The following is a 19,512-nucleotide window of genomic DNA, read 5'->3' on the forward strand; positions in this document are numbered from 1 at the left end:
TGCCCGAACCACCTTCTCCCTAACCGCGCTGGGTCCTTACCTGGATCCCGCTCACCCTGTCTCCGCTGGGAGCCGCAGACTGCCCCGGATCGCAGTCCAGGCCCCAGGCCGGATCCCCACCGCCGGCCCAGGCCCCACCCCCTCGACCCCCAGCGTCCTGGCCCTCCCCTCGCGCTTCTTTCCCCCTCCCACCAACCACCGCAACCACTTCCGCCCGTCCTCCGGAAGTGGGCCCACGGCAACAGCCACCTCCCCATATCCCGCATATTTCTCTACCCCACTCCCCCGCCCATCACCACCGGCACCACAGGAGCAGGGGAGGTGGAGCTGCAGGGTTTGAGGTTGTTCTACAGTCACTGTTCACGGGGCTGACGACGAAGTGTGGGTAGAACCAGGTCAGTGTGGAAACGGGAGATGGGGATGCTGAAAAGCGGCCGAACAAAGAGGGCGGGGCAGACTACGGCCGAGAGCGCGTTCGTCACGTGGGACACAGAGAAGAAGAACGCATGCGTCGCAGTGCCTCAGTTTGTCGCGAGCCCGGACGTTCGGACTGCTGGCTGGGTGGGACTTGAGCGTTAGCGGGGCGGGGCGAGGCGAGAAGCGCGGAAGTAAGCGGAAGGTGTGCGGGCCGCCTGTCCCGCAGTCCGAGGGTCGCCTAGCAACGGCTCGGTTAACCAGGCTTCTGGAAAAGGCGGCGGCTTCCCGTTGCCAATCTCGAGAATCAATTTAGAAAGCCTGGAGGTCTGTGCCTGTGCGATTAGGTCCTGAGCACTTTGTGTAGCAGATACCAGAAGAAAGTTGCTTGGTTTTGTTCATCCCTTTTTCTCGCATCTTTAAATGAAGCAGGATCTTTCTGGTGTCTAAAAATAAAAATTAAAGAAACAAATATTGCACGCCCCTCCCACCCAGCATAACGCACCGCAGTACAGAGCGCTGAGGGTTTTACAGGTATTAACTGCGCACCTACAGGTTGACCACAGTGATCTTATGAGTGACAGAGGCTTGACTGCCTTGACAAGTCCGGAGAGTCCCTTCTGTCGCAGCAACCAGTAGTCTGCCGTGTCGCCACTGTCTCAAACTTTCCACTCCTGCAAACACTAGAATTCAAAACCCCGCGGTTACTTTTTTTCTAAATATGTTGCTCTTTCTCTTAATCTCAAACTGGATCCACGGGGAGCTACTGTTTTTTGCCATTCATATGCCTGTAACTAGATTATTGCCTGGATGGTAGATGGATTGGCAGTGTCTGTGATTTTCTCATGTTGAAAACGGAAACCTAGGTTCCAGTCTTCTGGGATATATTCTGTCAATTCTAGAAATGTAATAATTGCTGGCTCAGGGGTCTTAAGATATTTTTCTTTTTACTTTGCAATGATATCTTAATATTAGAAACAGCCTTAAAATATATTGCTACTACTCTCAAGTGTTAACAATACAGTCACAGATACTTCCTCATCTTCCTCCATCCCCAAACTTGTGCTACCCGGTTGTCTTTCTTTTCTGAATTAATGGGAACCAGAACACCAGAGCCATTTTCTACCCAGTCTGTCAGGAGATCTTGTTGACTCTACCTTCACACGGTGTGTTACCATCAGCACCTCAGCATGTGGGCAGTGCCTTCATCCCTCTCCTTCCTCATAGTACCTTGATCAATACATAGCAGCCACAAAGGTCCTGACATTTCTCTGCTCAAAATCCTGCAGTGACCCCTAATTTCACTTGAAATTAAAATACCCAAGTCCTTACAATAGCCAACAGACCCCAACACCAACTGGCTTGCTTACCAGACTGTTCTCCCCTTTGTCTCAGTGATACTGGGCTTACTGCTGTTTGTGAGCCCACCTCGGGGCCTTAGCACTGGCTATCTTCTGCTTATAAAACACTTCTGACTCCCTCCCCTCCTTCAGATATTTTCTCAGATGTCACTTCTGGTCTCAAACTACTAAACCGACCTCTTACACTCCATTCTTTCCATAATACTCAAGTATCCTCTCCTAACATACTTATTGTATTCATGTTTATAACTTATTTGTCTGTGCCTACTAGAATTTAAGTCCCATGAAGGGAGGCATGATTTTCTGCCATATCCCAAGTGCCTAGAATAGTTGCATGGACCATATTAACTGCGGAACAAACAAATGAATGAATGAATTTCAACAACTACTTTCACTATAAAACATTCTTATCTAGGCCACTCTTACCTGCAATTACATAAACTTTAATTATAATACCTAAAGTTTTACCTTGTGATTTTTAATCATGCTATAACTACTGTTCATGTTTCTAAGTATTTTCATAAGTATAACCATATTTACTTTTTAGGTTTTAAATGCATATAACGAAACTAAACAATTGTGTGAAAAAAAGATTTTATGTCCTCTCCTCCTCTAATTGTGTCCTTCTGAAGGAAACCACTGTTTTCTATTTTATGAATTTGTTTTAAAGATTTATTTATAAAGAAAAAAAGATTATTTATTTGAAAGTTAGAGTTACAGAGAGGAAGGGAGAGAGAGAGATCTTCCATCTGCTAGTTTGTTCTTCAGATGGTCACAACAGAGAGTGCTGGGCCAGGCTGGAGCCAGGAGCTTCTTCCGGGTGTCCCACATGGGTAGCAGGGGCCCAAGCAGTTGGGCCATCTTCCTCTTCTTTTCCCAGGCCATTAGCAGGGACCTGGATAGGAAGTGGATCAGCCAGGATATGAACCAGCATCCATATGGGATCCATATGGGATGCTGGTGGTGTTGCAGGTGTCAGCTTTACCTGCTATACCACAACACCAGCCCTGGAACCACTTCTTTTAAATTTAATGAGTATTCTTCCAAATATTGTTCAGTACACACACATATACATATGTAACAAGTACAGAATTCATAATTCAAAGACAGGTATACCTGAATTTTAACTTTGTTTTTTGTAACTCAATTCTATTCTTATTGTAGGTCTTATTCCCTTTGAAGGCAGAAAAATCTAATAAAGTAGATGCTAGTATCTAATTGTTTATGTAATAATGATTAGTTACTGATTAATTTCAGACATGCTCTCCTCTGCTTTTTGTTTTCACACAAGTCAGTTTTGTAAAAAATTTATAAAAATGTACCTTTATTGCAGAAAAATAATATCCACAAAAAGTGAAGTAAAGGGGCCGGAGCCATGGTTCACTTGGTTAATTGGTGCCAGCATCCCATATGGGCACGGGGTTCTAGTCCCGGTTGCTCCTCTTCCAGTCCAGCTCTCTTCTGTGGCCCAGGAGGGCAGTGGAGGGTGACCCAAGTGCTTGGGCCCCTGCACCTGCATGGGAGACCAGGAAGAAGCACCTGGTTCCTGGCTTTGGATTGGCGCAGCACCAGCCGTAGTGGCCATTTGGGGAATGAACCAATGGAAGGAAGACCTTTCTCTCTGTCTCTCTCTCTATCTACAATTCTATCTGTCAAATAAAAAATAAAAAAATTTAAAAAGTGAAGTAAAAACAAAAACTATTGTATATCCAGTAGGCAAAATAATCAAGGCTTCCAGATTTGTTCTGTTCATATATGCATACTTGACATCATATTATAACTGGCTTTTATGTTGTAAAAACATAATTCTCACTTGTTTTTATATATTTCAGTTATTTCCATGTTTTCACCTTTGCAAAATTACTTACAGCTAAATCTCTGTACTTAACTATTTCCTCTCCATAAACTCCTGGAACTGGTATCAGCAGGTGCACTCATTGTGGAAGACTTGGTGCATTTTATAGAGAGATCTATAAACAGGTGACATTGCTTTGATACCATTTTTTTTCATATCCTTCCAGCACCATTTCAGTGTTTTTTTGTCATATTTGCTGATCTCATGGGAGTAAGATTATGTATTGCTGTTTTAAATATATTTTGTTGATTAGTAAAGATGAGTCTGTTTTTTAGGTGTCATCTCTGTGAATTGTCTATTTTAATTCATCTTATTTATTTGCAAGGACTCTATAGAATGTAAGCCTTCATTGAAACTGCTTTCCCCATTTGTCATTTGCCCTCTAAGTCAAACTTTTTTGACATTACAGGAATCAACACCAGCTGAGATGGAAGTGTGATCTTGCTGATCATGCTCTGCCTTCACAATAAATACTAAGAGTAGGCTAGAGATTTTTGTATCAATCACTCCATCTAAGGACCAGCAGGTAGAATCTCATGGACAGTCATTTGGGTGGAGGGACCAGACATCAGGAGAGTGTGGCTGTGCATTTTATAACAGTTGGATTCTTCTCCTCATGAAAGCCTCATGTTTACATCAGAACAGCAGGAAAATGGCCCACCTCACTTTTGTCTTCCAAATCTAGCTCAAGGATTCCTAATTGGCCAAACCAAACTGCAGTTGGGAGTTACATTTCCAGCCTTTCCAACTAGGGGAGGAAAAAAGTCCCAGAGATCTACTAGCTAGTCCACAGTCTCCCACAAAACTAATGTATTAGAGCTTGTGATTCCAATTTGTTGGGTTATCTATTCTGGCTCCTATTCTATTCAGTGCAACTGGTAGTTAAGTAATTTTTTAAACTTACATATTTATGCAATACCATATGATGTTTTAATATATGTATACTTTGCATATGTTCAAATTGGAGTAGGTATATCAGACTTCCCAAATGTTTATCATTTATTTGTGGTGAAAACATTCAATATCCTCTCTCCTAGCTTTTCTGAAATATATATTACATTATTGCTACCTATATTTACTGTGCAATAGAACACCAGAATTTATTTCACCTGTCTAACTGCAAGTTAGTACCTGTTGACCAACATTTCCTTTTCTTTCCCTTCCCACTATTTTCCTTTGCCCTAACAATTACTATTCTCTCAACTTCTATAAGATCAGATACTTTTAGATTGCACAAATGAGTAAGATCACCAATACTTGGCTTTTGTACCTGGCTTATTTCATTTCACATAATGTCTTCTGGTTCATGCATGTTGTCTCAAATGACAGGATCCCATCCCTTTATATGGCTGAATAGCATGCTGTGGTATATGTATACCACATTTTCTTCATTCATTCATCAATTGGTAAACACTTAGCTTGTTCCATTTCTTAGCTATTATGAATAGTTCTGCAGTAAACATGGGTGTGCATGTGTTCATTATATTGGTTTCATTTCTTCTGCATATGTTCCTAGTAATATGGGATTGCTGGATCATATTTTAATTCAATTTTTTGTTCTTTGAGGCCCCTCCATACCATTTTCCACAATGACACTCTTAGTTTATTTCCTGCCAACAGTGTGTAAGGCCTCCCTTTCCTCTATATTTGCCTCAGCACTTGCTGTTTTTTTGGTTTTTTGATTATAGCAATTCTAACTAGAGTAAGGTGATATCTTATTGTAGGTTTGATTTGCATTTCCTTGATGGTTAGTTATGTTGAACATTTTTCTTATACCTGATGACCATTTGTATGTCCATTTAAAAAATGGCAAATTCAGATCTATTGCCAATCTATTGTAATCAAATCTTTTGTGTTTTTTTGTTGTTATTATTTGTGTTCCTTATATCATCTGGATATTAACCATTATCAGATGGATAGCTTGCAGATATTTTCTCCCATTCTGTAGATTTTTTCTTTACTCTGTTCTTTCCTTATGGCACAGGAGCTTTTTCATTTGATAAAATCCCCTTTGTTTATTGTTGCTTTTGTTTCCTGTGCATTGGGGATCTTATCAAAATATCCTTACCCATTCCAAAGTCCTAAAAATGTCCCCTTTGTTTTCTTCTGGTAGTTCCATGAAATTTTCATATATTTTAAGTATAATCCATTTTGACTTCAGTTTTGTATATGTTGAGAGATAGGGTTCTGGTTTTATTCTTGTGCATGTGAGTAAGCTGATAGTTTTAATAAACTGGACATAAGAGTTATTTAGCTTTACTTTGGAGGTCTTGGCCATTTTCCCACAATTTTTGAGACATATTTTTCAGATAACTATTTTAAATTTATTTCAGAAACTAGTATCTTGGTGGCTTCTTCCTACCTTAGCAAGTGTCCGTTCTACAAATTGTAGTCTGAAGCCTGATAGGTACAAAGGTCAATTTGTATATGTACTATTTTTTATATCCTCTTTTACCCTGGAAAATCTTTTTAAAATTCTGACCCAAAAGAAAATGAGGCACACTCATTTCCTTTCTTCATCTTGAGCCTTTTAGCTTTTTTTCTTTTTTTAAGATATATGTATTTGAAAGGTATAGTTACAGAAGGAGAGAAAGGAAAGAGACAGAGAGAATCTTCCATCTGCTGGTTCACTCCCCACGCTCCTAGCCAGGACAGAGCCAGGAGCATGGAACCCCATTTGGGTCTCCCACAATGAGTGGCAGCAGTCCAAGTACTTGGACCATCTCTCACTGCTTTGCTAGTTGCATTAGCAGGGAACTAGAGCTGACATGCAGCAGCAGAAAGGGCTCAACCCAGCTCTCATCAGGGATTGCAAGCCATGGCTTAACCTACTGTGCCACATTGCCAGCCCCACCTTTTAGCAACTTATTTTACATTCAGCCATTCACTTTTTTTCCCCAGCTTTCTTCTCCCCAACTCCCACACCACCATATTCTCTTGGGTTCCTCCTTACTCTCTGGCTGCTCCTTCTCAGACTTCCTGACTTTTCCTCTGCAAAATTTATATATTAGGCTCCCTAGAACAGTAACTTTTCCAAGCACTCAATTTTAATTCAGGTAACTCCATAGAAATCCCTTGGCTTTCATTAATAATTTTACGTCAAACAGCCAAATACGCATCTCTAAGCTCCTTTTCTGTTTACAGGCTGATATGTCCAACTACGTGCTTGACATTTCATCTTGGTCTCTTTGAAGATATCTCTAATTAAAGTGTCTTAAGCTTCATCAATATAGTCCATTTCCTCTCCCAGCATCCTCTTTATCAGCAAATACTTCTGTCACCCAACCAGTTACTGTGTCAAAAGCCCAAAAGTTTTCCCACAGGTCATCTACCAATTATTTCATGACTGTACCCATTCTCTCTATCCCATTGCAAGCTGAGATAGTCAGAGCATCTCGTACCTGGGTCATAAATAGGTGGCACAAGAACCAAATCTAGCCAACCAGCTCCTTCCTGGGACCTTATGAACTCAGGGAAAGTTTCTTGCAGTTGGTAAACCCCAACTACCAACCAGCCCATTCAGCTGTTCTCCTTGAAGAACACCTGGACAAACTATAAAAGTCTTGTATAACATTTCCCTTGAGATTTTTTGGCCTTCCTCAAACCTTTTGACACTCTAACGCCATCACCAGAAACATTTATCAACCTTAAAAGAAACCTCATTTCTGTTAATAATTACTTCCCATCCTCTTTCTTTCAACCCCTTTTGCTATCATTTGGTCTAATCTGAACATTTTGCGTGAATGGAATCATATATTATGTATCTGGCTTTTACTTAGAATAATTTTACTTACTTATTTTGAAAGGCAGAGTTACCGAGAGGGTAGAAAGACAGATGTATCTTCCATTTGCTGATTTCACTCCCTAAATGACTACTATGGCCAGAGCTGGTCCAGACTGAAGCCAGGAGCTAAGAACTCTATTCAGATCTCCTACAAGGGTGGCAAGAACTTTTATACTTGGGCCATTATCTGCTGCTTCCCAGATGTATTAGCAGAGAGCTGGATGGGAAGCAAAGCAGCCAAAACTCAACTGGCATTTCACTATGGGATGCCAACATCACAAGAAGCTGCAAGTTGGAGCTTAACCTGCTACAACACAACACTGACCACAGCATAATTTTCAAGGTCCATCCATATGCTTGAATAAACATTTCATTCTTTTTGATGACTGAAATATATTTCATTCTGGGTATGCCACTTTTCATTCATCAATTAATGGACATTTAAGGTTTTGTTTTTTTTTTTCTATTGTGCATATGTTTTTGCAAATGTATCTGCCCTGGTTGAAGGGAATAGAGTGACAGGATCAATCTACATGGGAAAGGACACATAATCCCCTAGATGGTGTAGGGTGTATTTAAGGGAATTGTGTTCTCTAAAGGGCAGTAGGTAGGGGCCAGTCCCATCCTAGATTTTAGGAAATGCCATTTTATGTGGTCCAGTTTCATATAAAATGTTTATTTGAAAGGCAGAGTGGCCAACAGAGGGAAAGAGAAGAAGAGGAGAAACACAGAGAGGGAGATACAGAGAGTAGTCTTCCATCTGCTGATTTACTTCACAAATGCTGCAACAGCCAGGTCAAGGCCAGGCCACAGCCAAGTACCAAGAATTCCATCTAAGTCTCCCACATATATGGCAGGGGCCCAAGTACTTGGACCATCTTCTACTGTTTTACCAGGTGTATTAGCAAAGAACTGGGTCATGAAGCATGGTTTCTGGAGATTCAGTGTCCCTTTATAAAATGAGGATGATGAAACCTGTCCTTTACCCCTGGCAGGGTATTCATGAGGATTCAAATGAAGTAATGGGTGTGGGCACCCTTTGGAAACTAGAAAGAGCTATATAAATTTCTGTAATGTTTTGAAGTTCACAGATAGCAATCAGCAGTGCTAGGGTGCTGGTATGTATTGAGCTTTCAAGAGGTAACGCTCAGTGCCCCTTTCCATTTGAGAATGAGAAAGCTCTGAGCATCCCCTCCCTCTGGAAGCTGCTCCTGTTTCTTGTTTGGCCTCTTTTTGCAAGGCTTCTAAAGTGTAATTACTTCATAGAGAAAGTATTTTTATTTATTTTTTATTTTTTTATTTGACAGGTAGAGTTATAGACAGTGAGAGAGAGAAAGGTGTTCTTTCCATTGGTTCACTCCCCAAATGGCTGCTACGGCCGGTGCTGCGCCAATCCGAAGCCAGGAACTAGGTGCTTCTTCCTGGTCTCCCGTGCTGGTGCAGGGGCCCAAGCACTTGAGCCATCCTCCACTGCCCTCCTGGGCCACAGCAGAGAGCTGGACTGGAAGAGGAGTGTCGCTCCCCCTCTTCGTGGAGGAATGACACTAAACCCTGCCTAGGCTTCCTATCTGAGTCACGGCACCATTATGTCGCTCCCCCTCTTCGTGGAGGAACGACACAGGACCCTGCGCTGTTCTTTTGTCTGCTCGGCCCTTCCCGGGTTTGCTACTGGTTCTTCCCGGGTTGGCTACCTCCGTGGAAGGGCGGTTCCCCCTAGCCACTTTCCCCCCTTCCGCGGGGGAGCGGCACACCGCCGGCCGGCTCTCTCGGGGGCTGCACAGGTGTTCCTTCAGATAGATGTTCCCCTTAGATGTTCCTGGTGCATGTTGTCTCTCTCCTCCTTTATAGTCCTCTTCCACCAATCCCAACTCTGCTACCCACACGCCGAGTACACTGCTCTCCTCCAATCAGGAGCAAGATCAGCTCCTGCAGCTCAGTCAATCAAATTGGCGAGAGGCAGCTGCGTAGAAGTTGTTACTCCCTTCTCAGCGCCATATTGTGGGAAAGCAGATAGTCTAGTCCAAGTTGCTCCCCACAAGGAGCAACCGGGACTAGAACCGGTGCCAATATGGGATGCTGGCACCGCAGGCAGAGGATTAACCAAGTGAGCCATGTCGCTGGCCTCCATAGAGGAAAGTATTTTTAAACAGCTTTCTTGAACACTGTAAGTTCCGAGTATTACAGGTTGGCTTGTTTTTAGGTCTGAGTCTGCATTTAAACCATATGTATTTCCTGATATACAGTGAGTATTTGCAGCCTTGAATCCTGATGCTAAGAGGCTGAAGTTTTCCTCTACTGGGTTCCCACTTGGAAAGCAGCAGCAGATGACCTAAGTACTTGCACCCCTACCACACAGGTGGGAGACCCAGATAAGAGTTTCTGGCTCCTAGCTTTGGCCTGGCCCAGTCCTAACCATTGCAGCCATTTGAGGAGTGAATCCGTGTATAGAAGACCTATCTCTGTCTCTCCCTCTCTCTGTGGAACTCTGCCTTTTAAATAAATAATTTTTTAAAAGATTTATTTATTTGAAAGAGTTCCACAGAGAGAGGAGAGGCAGAGAGAGAACCAGCATCTGCTAGTTCACTCCTCAGATGGCTGTGATGGCTGGAGCTGTGCAGATTCGAAACCAGGAGCTTCTTCCAAGTCTCTAATATGGGTACCGGGGCCCAAGGACTTGGGGGATCTTTTACTGCTTTCCCAGGTCATTCCAGAGAGCTGGATGGGAAGTGGAACAGCTGGGACTCAAACTGGCGCCCATATGAGATGCCAGCACCGCAGGCGGCAGCTTTACCCATTACACCACAGTGCCAGCCCCCCAAATAAATAAATCTTTAAAAAGATAGTGGGCTGTGTGTGGAGGGAGTGGTGATGGGAACACAGAAACAGAAGTGTCCATATTCAGGATATCCCAGGTCACATGGAGAGAGGAAACTCATTCTCAGGAAATAACAAGCGCAAAATTGAAGTCGATTCAGAAGTTCTATGGTAGTGTTTAGAAGTATGTAAAAATAATCAGGATTAACTCCTGGAAATACCCTCAGCCAGGTCTCAAAGCAAAGCAGAGACAGGAACTTCTTGTTTGGGGGACACAAATCCTTCAAGTACAATCAAGCTCAAGTGGATGCTTTGCAATCTTAAGTTTGTTGCTGAGAACTTGGATTTTGATCCTGATTCCCACTCATCACATACCCCAACCAAATCCTTTACTTCTGCTTTTCTAAAGCATCTTCACCTCATGTAGGAATGGTTGGAAGGTACTTAGAGGAAAAAACTGTAACTGTTAAGGTTTGGAAGGTAACAACTGTAATTCATTTTTTTTAAAATGGGGTTTAAACCAGAATAACCATATTCAATTACTAGAAACATCTTAAATATCAATAGCTAATCACAAAAAGGGAAACACATGTTAGTCTTTCAAAATATAATTTTCTGACCTGTTGTTAAGTGTGTGGTTCCTGTTTTCTACATTATTTTGAGACAAAGGTGTGGCCCACAGATGGCCCTAACTCAGAATCAACACTAGGCTTCTTTAAAACAGTGGAAGAATGAAAGTTAAAAGCAGTTCAGCACTTTCAGGAAACACTCTTTAGGTAGCATCTGGAAGCTGTTCACAGCAAGTATTTAAAAAAAAAAAAAGTTACAGGCTTCTGAGAGTTAATTGACTACTGCCTCCACCTCACAGTTGTCCTACTGATTGATGTCAGTAACGTCTAGTTTGTGTCACACCACTGATTAATTCCTAGCAACTGTTAAGACTTGCCTTTTCAGATACTTGACCTTTCTAAATAAAACAAACCATTTGAGGTCATGTCTGAGAGCATATCAAGTTTACTTGCTTGTATTCTGACATGCCTTCTCGAGTGGGTGAAAAACAATTTGGAAGCCCACCAGAGAATGAATGTATAAAGTAGGTCAGAGCCACAACCCAGAGTGAAGAGTTTATTTCAATTAAAAAATCTTACTTTATATTTTTCTGGGCTTTGTCAGTCTCTGGAAAACCAAGCAGTTGGTTTCAGGCACACGGAAATACCATACTCTTCCTCCCCTCCTTCAACCTGTTGACTCAATTTGCCACTCTGCTTGAAACTTCAGTGTGTTGTCAGCACTGCTGTTTCTTTGCCTTGTGTAAAGCTGTCCCTGGTCTTATCTCTTCCCTCATTACTCAGTCCCACATCACTATCAATAGTACCTTGAGGAGTTTGAGTGAAATTATGAGCAGGTGCAGGCCTGTAGTAGATAGGAACAGCCATGGAAGAAACTAGAGTTTTAGTGAATCATCATGTGGAAATCCTGAGGAAGCTGTGGAATCAAAATTAAGAGGGGTATAAGGGGCAGCATTATGGCACAGTAGATTAAGCTACCACCTGCAATGCCGGTATGTTACATGGGTGCCAGTTTGAGTTCTGGCTGCTAAACTCTGCTATGATCCAGCTCCCTACTTATGTACGTGGGAAAGAAGCAAAAGATGGCCCAAGTATAGAGTTCCATGCTTCTGGCTTCAGCCTGGCCCAACCTCAATCTTTACGGCCATTTGGAGAGTGAACCAGTGGATGGAAGATCTCTCACTCTCTAACTCCAGTAAATTTAGTAAAACTAAATCCCCAAAGAACAGAAGTCTTGATGGGAAGTCTACAAGTTTGAACCAAGAAGGCTAAGTTTGTGAGGCACAGAGGTTAGGAGCACAAATGAGAACTGTAGCCTTGGATTCACATGCCACCCTATGTGCCCATGGCAACTCTTCAACTCTGTGCTTAAGTTTCCTCACCTACCAAGTAGGAAATTAATGGCCACCACATTGTGTTGTGAAAATTGGAGGAGTTGCCAGGGATGGTGCCTGGCACATAATACCATCTCATGCTATTTTTTATAAAATTTCAAAGATCATGGTGATTTATTTAGAATAAATAAGAGGACTGTCAGGATAACCTGATAAAATTCTCTGATTTTAGAAATGAGGAAACACTTGGTCATTAGATGACCTTTTTCAGTTGTTGTGAATTTTTTATATTTACTAGTGTCTTTGGATCATTCTAAAAACTTTGATATATTTAAATCTGGTATAATTCTTGAAGGCAGGAACTTGTGTCATAACAATATTAGGCACACATAGCAGGGTTTAGTTACCACTTGCTGATTTTTTAAGATACAAATTTTCAGGGCTTTTATTGTGCTACAGTGGGTTAAACTGCCACTTGTGATGCAGGCACCCCATATCAGAGAGTTGAGTCCCAGCTGCTCTGCTTGTGATCCAGCTCCCTGCTAATGTACCTGGGAAGGTGGCAAAAGATGGCCCAAGTGCTTGGACCCCTGCCACCCACATAGAATACCAGGACAAAGTTCTCTACCTTTCAAATAAAATGAAATTTTTTTTCAATTCATCAAAAGGAGGTGGGGTCTGGATAAATGAGTGTTAATAAAGAGAGGAATGGCCCCCGAAGAAATTGTAGCTGAGACTTTTTGGTTCTTGACAGTCAGAGAAGGTATGTTAATGGAAAAGTTTGATGAAAGTGAAAGGAATGAACACCAAGGACCATGGCCTACACTTTACCACTCTACCCCAACCCTCCACTGTTCAGCCGCAAATGAGCTGTGCTTCATTCATGTGCTGATTCCACAAACAAGTAGCTCTACATATGCTGGACATTGGGCAGTGTGTACAAAGGCAACGAGTAAAAGGCAAGAGAAAGGGACTAGCTCCTATCGTGCTACTCAGTCCATTGAAAAAACAGACTTATCAGCAGCCTTACAACACTACTGAAGCCACAGAGGCCCTATGAGGCCCTGGATCTTAGAACCTGTATCAAGCCTGGACCAGAGGTGACATGTATCCTTGTTGTTAGCCATTGCTTAAGGAAACAACCTGAACAAAGGCAGGGTAAAGCAGTTTACTAAATCATCCATTTGTGGGCAGTTTCAGACAGCAGCCAATTTTCTCCTGGGATGTGAGTGGGTGGACAAGCAGGGAGAGAAAGGAAAAATCCAGTCCAAATTCCTGATTCTGAGGAAATAGGGTAGAGCTAGCAATGCTGTCCTGTGGTGGAATGAGAAGGTGAAAAGGTCATGCCAAGATTGCCGCTGAGATGAGGTCATGCCAAGATGGCCACTGACAACATAAATTTCGTGGCAACAGGCCGTGATTGGATGGCTTTGGAAACCACATGACAACAGAGCCTGACTGACAACAGGCTGTGATTGGATGGTTTCAGAAACTGCCTGGCAACAGAGACTGACTGGCAACAGGCTGTGACTGGATGGCTTTGGAAACTGCCTGGCAACAGGCTGTGATTGGTTAGGGCATAGACCACCCCTTTACCGGATTGGCTGCCTTGGCTATATAAGTAGCTGTAGCAACTGAAATAAACGAGTCTGCGGGCTGCCTGCCTCTGGCCTGCTTTCACCGGACTCTTGGGGTCTGTGTGGTGACTCCACGCCTCTTGCCCCCACCATGCTCCTCCTCTCAGAACGAATCCTCTCAGAAGAAATCAACCGCAATACTGTTCATTTGGCCCTAGTTAGCTAGCCTCAGACTTTAATTAAAAATTTGTCTTTACCTAGATAATTTTTTTTTAAAGTTTTTATAGTGCATGAGAAATTCAAACCGTCACCATAAATAAAGACATTGCAGAATCTTTACACCTTTGGATTTTTAGCAGCAGTAATGTTAGCCTCAGACTCTTCAAGTCATTCATGAATCAAAACCACATGGAAGATAAGGTGGGGGGGGGGAGATTTACACATAAACCTCCAAATAGAATCCATACATCTTGATCAGATTGGAGATGAGATTACACAAAAACTTATGGGGACAACTGGGAAGACTTGGACATTTGTTGTGATTATGAAGTAACTGTTTCTTAGGCATCGTCATGATATTATGGCTATATGGGAGGCTATATATTCTCAGGAGAGTCATTAAGGCTTTAGGAATCATGATGTCATATTGACAATTGTGTGTATCCATGTATTTGTAGGAAGGGAAAGCAATTATTAACCAAGTAATCTAGATGTAAGGTATGTGTGGGTTTTTTATTTGCTTGTTTGTTTAAGAGGCAGGAAGAGAAAGGGTTCCCACCTACTGGTTCATATATCCAATACCCACAGCAGCCAGAGGACCAAAAGCTGGGAGCCAGGAACTCAATCCAAGTCTCCCTGTGGGAAGAAAAAACCCACCCTCTTGAGCCATCACTGCCAACCAAAGTCTGCATTAATAGGATGTCAGAATCAGGAGCCAAAACCAGGATGTTCTAATGTCAGATGGAGACATATGAACTGATAACTTAAGTCCTAGACTGCCTACCATGTGTTGTTGTTGTTGTTGTTTTTACATTTTTTAAGTACTTGAAAATTGTCATAAAAAAATGTAGGGAGGTACATACATAGAAAACCTTAGGTAGAATTTGGGCTATCTTATATTTGAAGAAATGTTAGACTTTTATTTTCCTCAGCCAGTTTCAACTAAGCAGCCAGTACTTCACAAGGAATAATTAATTCACCCCCAAAATGCATATCCACATGTAAATTGATGTGCTTTTAAGTGTTTTACCTCTTGCACGTCTCCAGCAATTTCTCCAGTAGATAAAATTCTGTATCATTTCTGCATGCCCAAATCACTCCGCAGATTAATCAGCAAGTAATACAGAAAGATGTTTATTAGAAAACTGCATTCAACTTGCAGAAAACTGAGGTTCCAGGGCACTATGAAGAAATTAGAGGTAAATTTCTGTTCATTTGGTAGAGACATCAGTTCTCTTTTGCATTCATTCCAAATCTTGTACAGCGTCTAAATTAGAAAGGCATCATTCTCTGTAGCTATACTAGTAACAGACACAGACTGTTTATTATGGTAAAATGCAGTTATTGCAGGTTTCTATTGTTAGCACAACCATTTTCCTGAGAAACCTCTCCCTGACTTGTTTGGTTAGTTAAAATTTTGTTGTTAAAATTAGCCTAGCTTATAACAGAGAAAATTAACATTTGTTGAGAATTACAGTTGCAATCTGGAAAAAGATTGAAGCAACCTTGAAAACATGTTCCAAGGTTTAACAAAATACTGGTTATACACATAGTTAAAAGCTTAAATACACAAAGGGTGTGTTGGTTATGTAATCTACTTATCAAGAATTGTGATTAGTGTTGAGAAGTCAAGCTGTCTTGGCCAGCGTTTCACCCAGTGGCTAAGATGCCCACATACCATATTAGAGTGGGCTGGGTTTGACTCCCTGTTCCAGTTTGACTCCAGCTTTCTGCTGATGTGGACCCTAGAATGCAGCAGTGATTGCTCAACTAGTTGAGGTTCTGAGTTGAGTTCCTGTCTCTTGGTTTCCCCCAACCCTGCATCCAGTTGTTGTGAGCATTTGGGTAGTGAACCAGCAAATAGAAACTCTGCCTCAAGTTACAAAGGTAGTGAATTAGTTTTTCCCAAAAACATTAGCATGCATGGGGTGGGGGATGTCTGCAAACCAGTTCTAAGGATCAGTTAACAGACATATCTGAAACCTGATTTAACATGATCTCTCGACTCCCTACTACTACAAATGAATGCTACTCCATTTTCTTCACTTTCTCCCCTTTTGATCAAAACCCACAGCAAAGCATTGAAGATCAGTCTAAGAATTAGAAATGTCACTGCTGACATGGGTCTGTCTCAGGAAATTATGTCCATCATTAGGGGGTGTATTTGGTAGCTGTAATAGTAAAATAAATTAATAGAAATAATAAAACAGGCATTTGAGCGACAAGGAGGCAGCTGAAGCACCAGAGCTTCAGGTAGGCCAAGTGACTTGTATTCTCTGAGGTCAACAAGAAGTAGCTTGGTAATTACTTTCTGATTGTTAAGATACCATTATTTTTACTTTAGTAGTAGTCCTGACACATTGAGATACACAAAAGACAAGCAATTTAAAGAAGGAACAGACAATAAGCAATGATAATTAGCAAAGAAACAATTTGTAATCCTGACTTCAGGAGTGCCCCTTCTCCTGAAGGTAACTTCTATGTTAAAGAACTTTAAACCTGTTAAGAGAACTAGATGTAAACCTAAAATATCCCATTAGGGATTTAGCAAGTTTATGGAGCCTTGTGGCTTCATATTTAATCTATGAGTATATATTAATTCAAGTATAGAATTAGTATTTTAAAATGCAAGGGGGTAGGTGTTTGGCATATCATTTAAACTTCCTCTTAGGATACTTCATCACAATTAAAATTTCTCTGGGGAACTCCACCTACTACAGGGAAGCTGAAGGAACTATAATAGAGAAGAAAACAATGTTGTTACAGGTAAGGCGTGGCAGAATTTAACCCAGAAGAAACACAAAGTGGTATGTTAATTCACCATTATGTGCTGCTCTGAACTGCTTTCCAGGAACTTCTCCACACACCCTTATGGTGTAGGTGAGCCAATGTAAAGAGGAAGGATAAAACAGTATTTCTCCATTTGCCATATCTGTGGTAGAATTCCTTTCCCTGACTTGTGACCAATCACTTCTTTCAAACTCCTTTGCATAAGGGGCCTAATCAGTGGGATGGCATTAGGATGTGGGACCTTTGCAGGGTGGGGAGGAGGGGGTCATTAAGTCATGAGAGCAGAGCAGAGAATGAATTAGTGCCCTTACAAGAAATTCAAGAGACCTCTGTCATCACTGGAGGATGCAGCAAGGTGCCACCTATGAACTTGAAAATGAACCCTTACCAGACATACAACCTGAGGTGCCTTGTTTATACTTCCAAGTCTCCAAAGTTTGAGAATTAAATTTGTTTATAGGCTACTCAGTTTGACATTTTATTAGATAAACCTGCAGATTAAGACACAAACCATTACTGTTTACACTGTACATCCTTTTTCATTGTTTTCCATGGGAAATTGACATAATAACCAAAGTTACCTTTACCAGAAAGTGAAAGGATTTAACCTTCTGTTTGTTGAGGTTTTTCATTCTAGATATTTATATTTTTATCCTTCTCATGCTTATGACATTTTCCCATACATATTTAGTGAATAAAATCTGGTGTTAAAAGATCTTGACCAGGGCCGGCACTGTGGCACAGCGGGTTAACACCCTGGCCTGAAGTGCCAGCATCCCACATGGGCACCAGTTTGAGACCCAGTTGCTCCACTTCCGATCCAGTTCTCTGCTATGGCCTGGGAAAGCAGTACAAGATGGCCCAAGTACTTGGGCCCCTGCACCAGTGTGGGAGACCCAGAAGAAGCTTCTGCTCCTAGCTTCAGATCGGCACAGCTCCAGCCATTGCGGCCATTTGGGGAGTGAACCAGGGGATGGAAGACCTCTCTCTCTGCCTCTCCTCTCTTTGTGTAACTCTTTTAAATAAATAAATAAATCTTAAAGGGGGGGGGGGTCTTGACTATCTCCCAGGTAATAGAAGTATTTTAGGCTGATTCAAAGTAGATCTGCTTCCAATTTACCTGCTCTTGTTCACCATTTCAATTCCATCTTCAGTGCTGCTAATTTGACACTTTTTAGTGTTGGTTTTCCTAAGTTAGTGATTTTTTTTTTCTTCTTGCATCTCAGTCTTTGGAAGAGGATGGGGTGGTCTCAAAACCACCTCACATCCCCAGCTGGCCTGAGTAGGCTCATCTGCACCAATTCATTGGACCTGCCATAGAGTGTATACCTAGAGCATAGAGACCAAGAGAAATCACATCTGGGATCAGTCTGGAGAGCACAAATTTAGCCCTATGTATACTTGAGGCCCATGTCTAGGGATTCCAGATCATCCAAATAGATGGCAACCACACTAGAAGTGTTCTTGTGGCTGGGATGCTCAGAATCCTCATACAAACCTGGTTATCCCCTCTTTTGTTATTTCACCTGTATCTCCCCTTAAGGAAAAAGTGCGTTAGGTCCACTTGGAGATTTTTCTAAGTGTAGGTATGTGGGTGAGGGTGGCATGGGTCTAGAGCCATAGGCACAGGGCACATGGAATGCTCAGGTGTCTCAGTCATCTCAGAGCTGGACTGACCTATAGCAAATAGAAGACCAGCCCATTTCATGGCATCCTCCACCACAGGCCAGCCCTATCACAGTAGCCACTTTAGAAGATGCTAGAGTGCTTCAATGCTGCCTTCGATCAAGCTGTTCTATTGTTCAACTTTCTCAAAACACTCCAATACAATGTCCTGCCCAGATACCACTACTTCCCTCTTCTTGGTCAGTCATAGTCATTTTCCTCTGAACACCTAGAGTTTAGTTCAGATATTAAATAGGGTGATTTTGCCTGTGATCTTCCATTTAATAATCTGCCAGAAACTAGTTCCTACCATCTTTTCCTCACCCAGTGGCAGTGAATTGCACCAGGAAGACCCTCAGTAAGAATTTGCTGAATAAATTAGTCCATTTGATAAGGTCCAGTTTGCCAGTGTCACTTGTGAAGGACATCAAGCAAGTGTAGTCACAAAATTCCAAAATGGAGTTTTTCAAAAATACTCTGTCTCTGTCTTCACTCCATCCTACCCTTCTCTTCCACTACATTCCTCAATATTTACTGATAGAGGTTGGAGACAGTGGAAGAATTATACTCTTAGACAGAGGCATTGAAATACCTGGATAGATAGGAATTCTAGAAACAAAATTGTGGCTAGACATTGTTCTTTTTTTTTTTTTTTTTTTGGATTTTCATAGTTTTAATTCAGAAATGAAAAGCTACTCAGATCAACTTATTTGAACTCACATCCAATAGGAAACATTCAACTTTAGGATAAAAAATAAAACTGGAAAGAGTCTACTTGTTTTGGGTAAGGGTGTAGGTCTACAAGCCTGATTGGTAAGTCATAGCTTTGTACAGTTAATAAACTGTGTATTCAAGTATGTATCATTCATACTTGGCATATACAGAATTTATCCAATTCTAGCAAGGTCAGCACAATTTGAGAAAATTTTCAATTCTACACCATGGATCTCCAGTATGAAAACTCAGAGTTGATGATAACCACAGCAAAAGTGGTTATCTCATTTCCTGCACATATAATCAACTTTTAAGATATCAACTTTACAGACTTTACAATTTGTAGGAAAAAATGGCAGTTGTTCCTGTAGTTGCAGACACTATGCCATCAAAGTGTACTGATTTTAGAGATTGTT

At 41.6% G+C, this 19,512-nt stretch overlaps 2 long non-coding RNA genes across 2 annotated transcripts in view; one reads left to right on the forward strand and one right to left on the reverse strand.

Moving 5' to 3' along the window:
• The first annotated feature begins 260 nt into the window (after positions 1-260).
• LOC138845162 (uncharacterized) overlaps positions 261-19,512 on the forward strand; it is a 33,963-nt gene continuing 14,711 nt past the window's right edge. The window contains exon 1 of the long non-coding RNA XR_011381963.1: positions 261-395. This is a non-coding gene — a long non-coding RNA (uncharacterized lncRNA). The remainder of the gene's footprint in view (positions 396-19,512) is intronic.
• On the reverse strand, positions 11,341-15,109 carry LOC138845163 (uncharacterized). The gene is made up of 2 exons (XR_011381964.1): positions 14,958-15,109; positions 11,341-11,713 (listed from the first exon to the last, which is right to left on the reverse strand). It is a non-coding gene; the product is annotated as an uncharacterized lncRNA (long non-coding RNA).

This window comes from Oryctolagus cuniculus, chromosome 14 (assembly GCF_964237555.1).
Source record: "Oryctolagus cuniculus chromosome 14, mOryCun1.1, whole genome shotgun sequence".
Taxonomy (NCBI): domain Eukaryota; kingdom Metazoa; phylum Chordata; class Mammalia; order Lagomorpha; family Leporidae; genus Oryctolagus; species Oryctolagus cuniculus.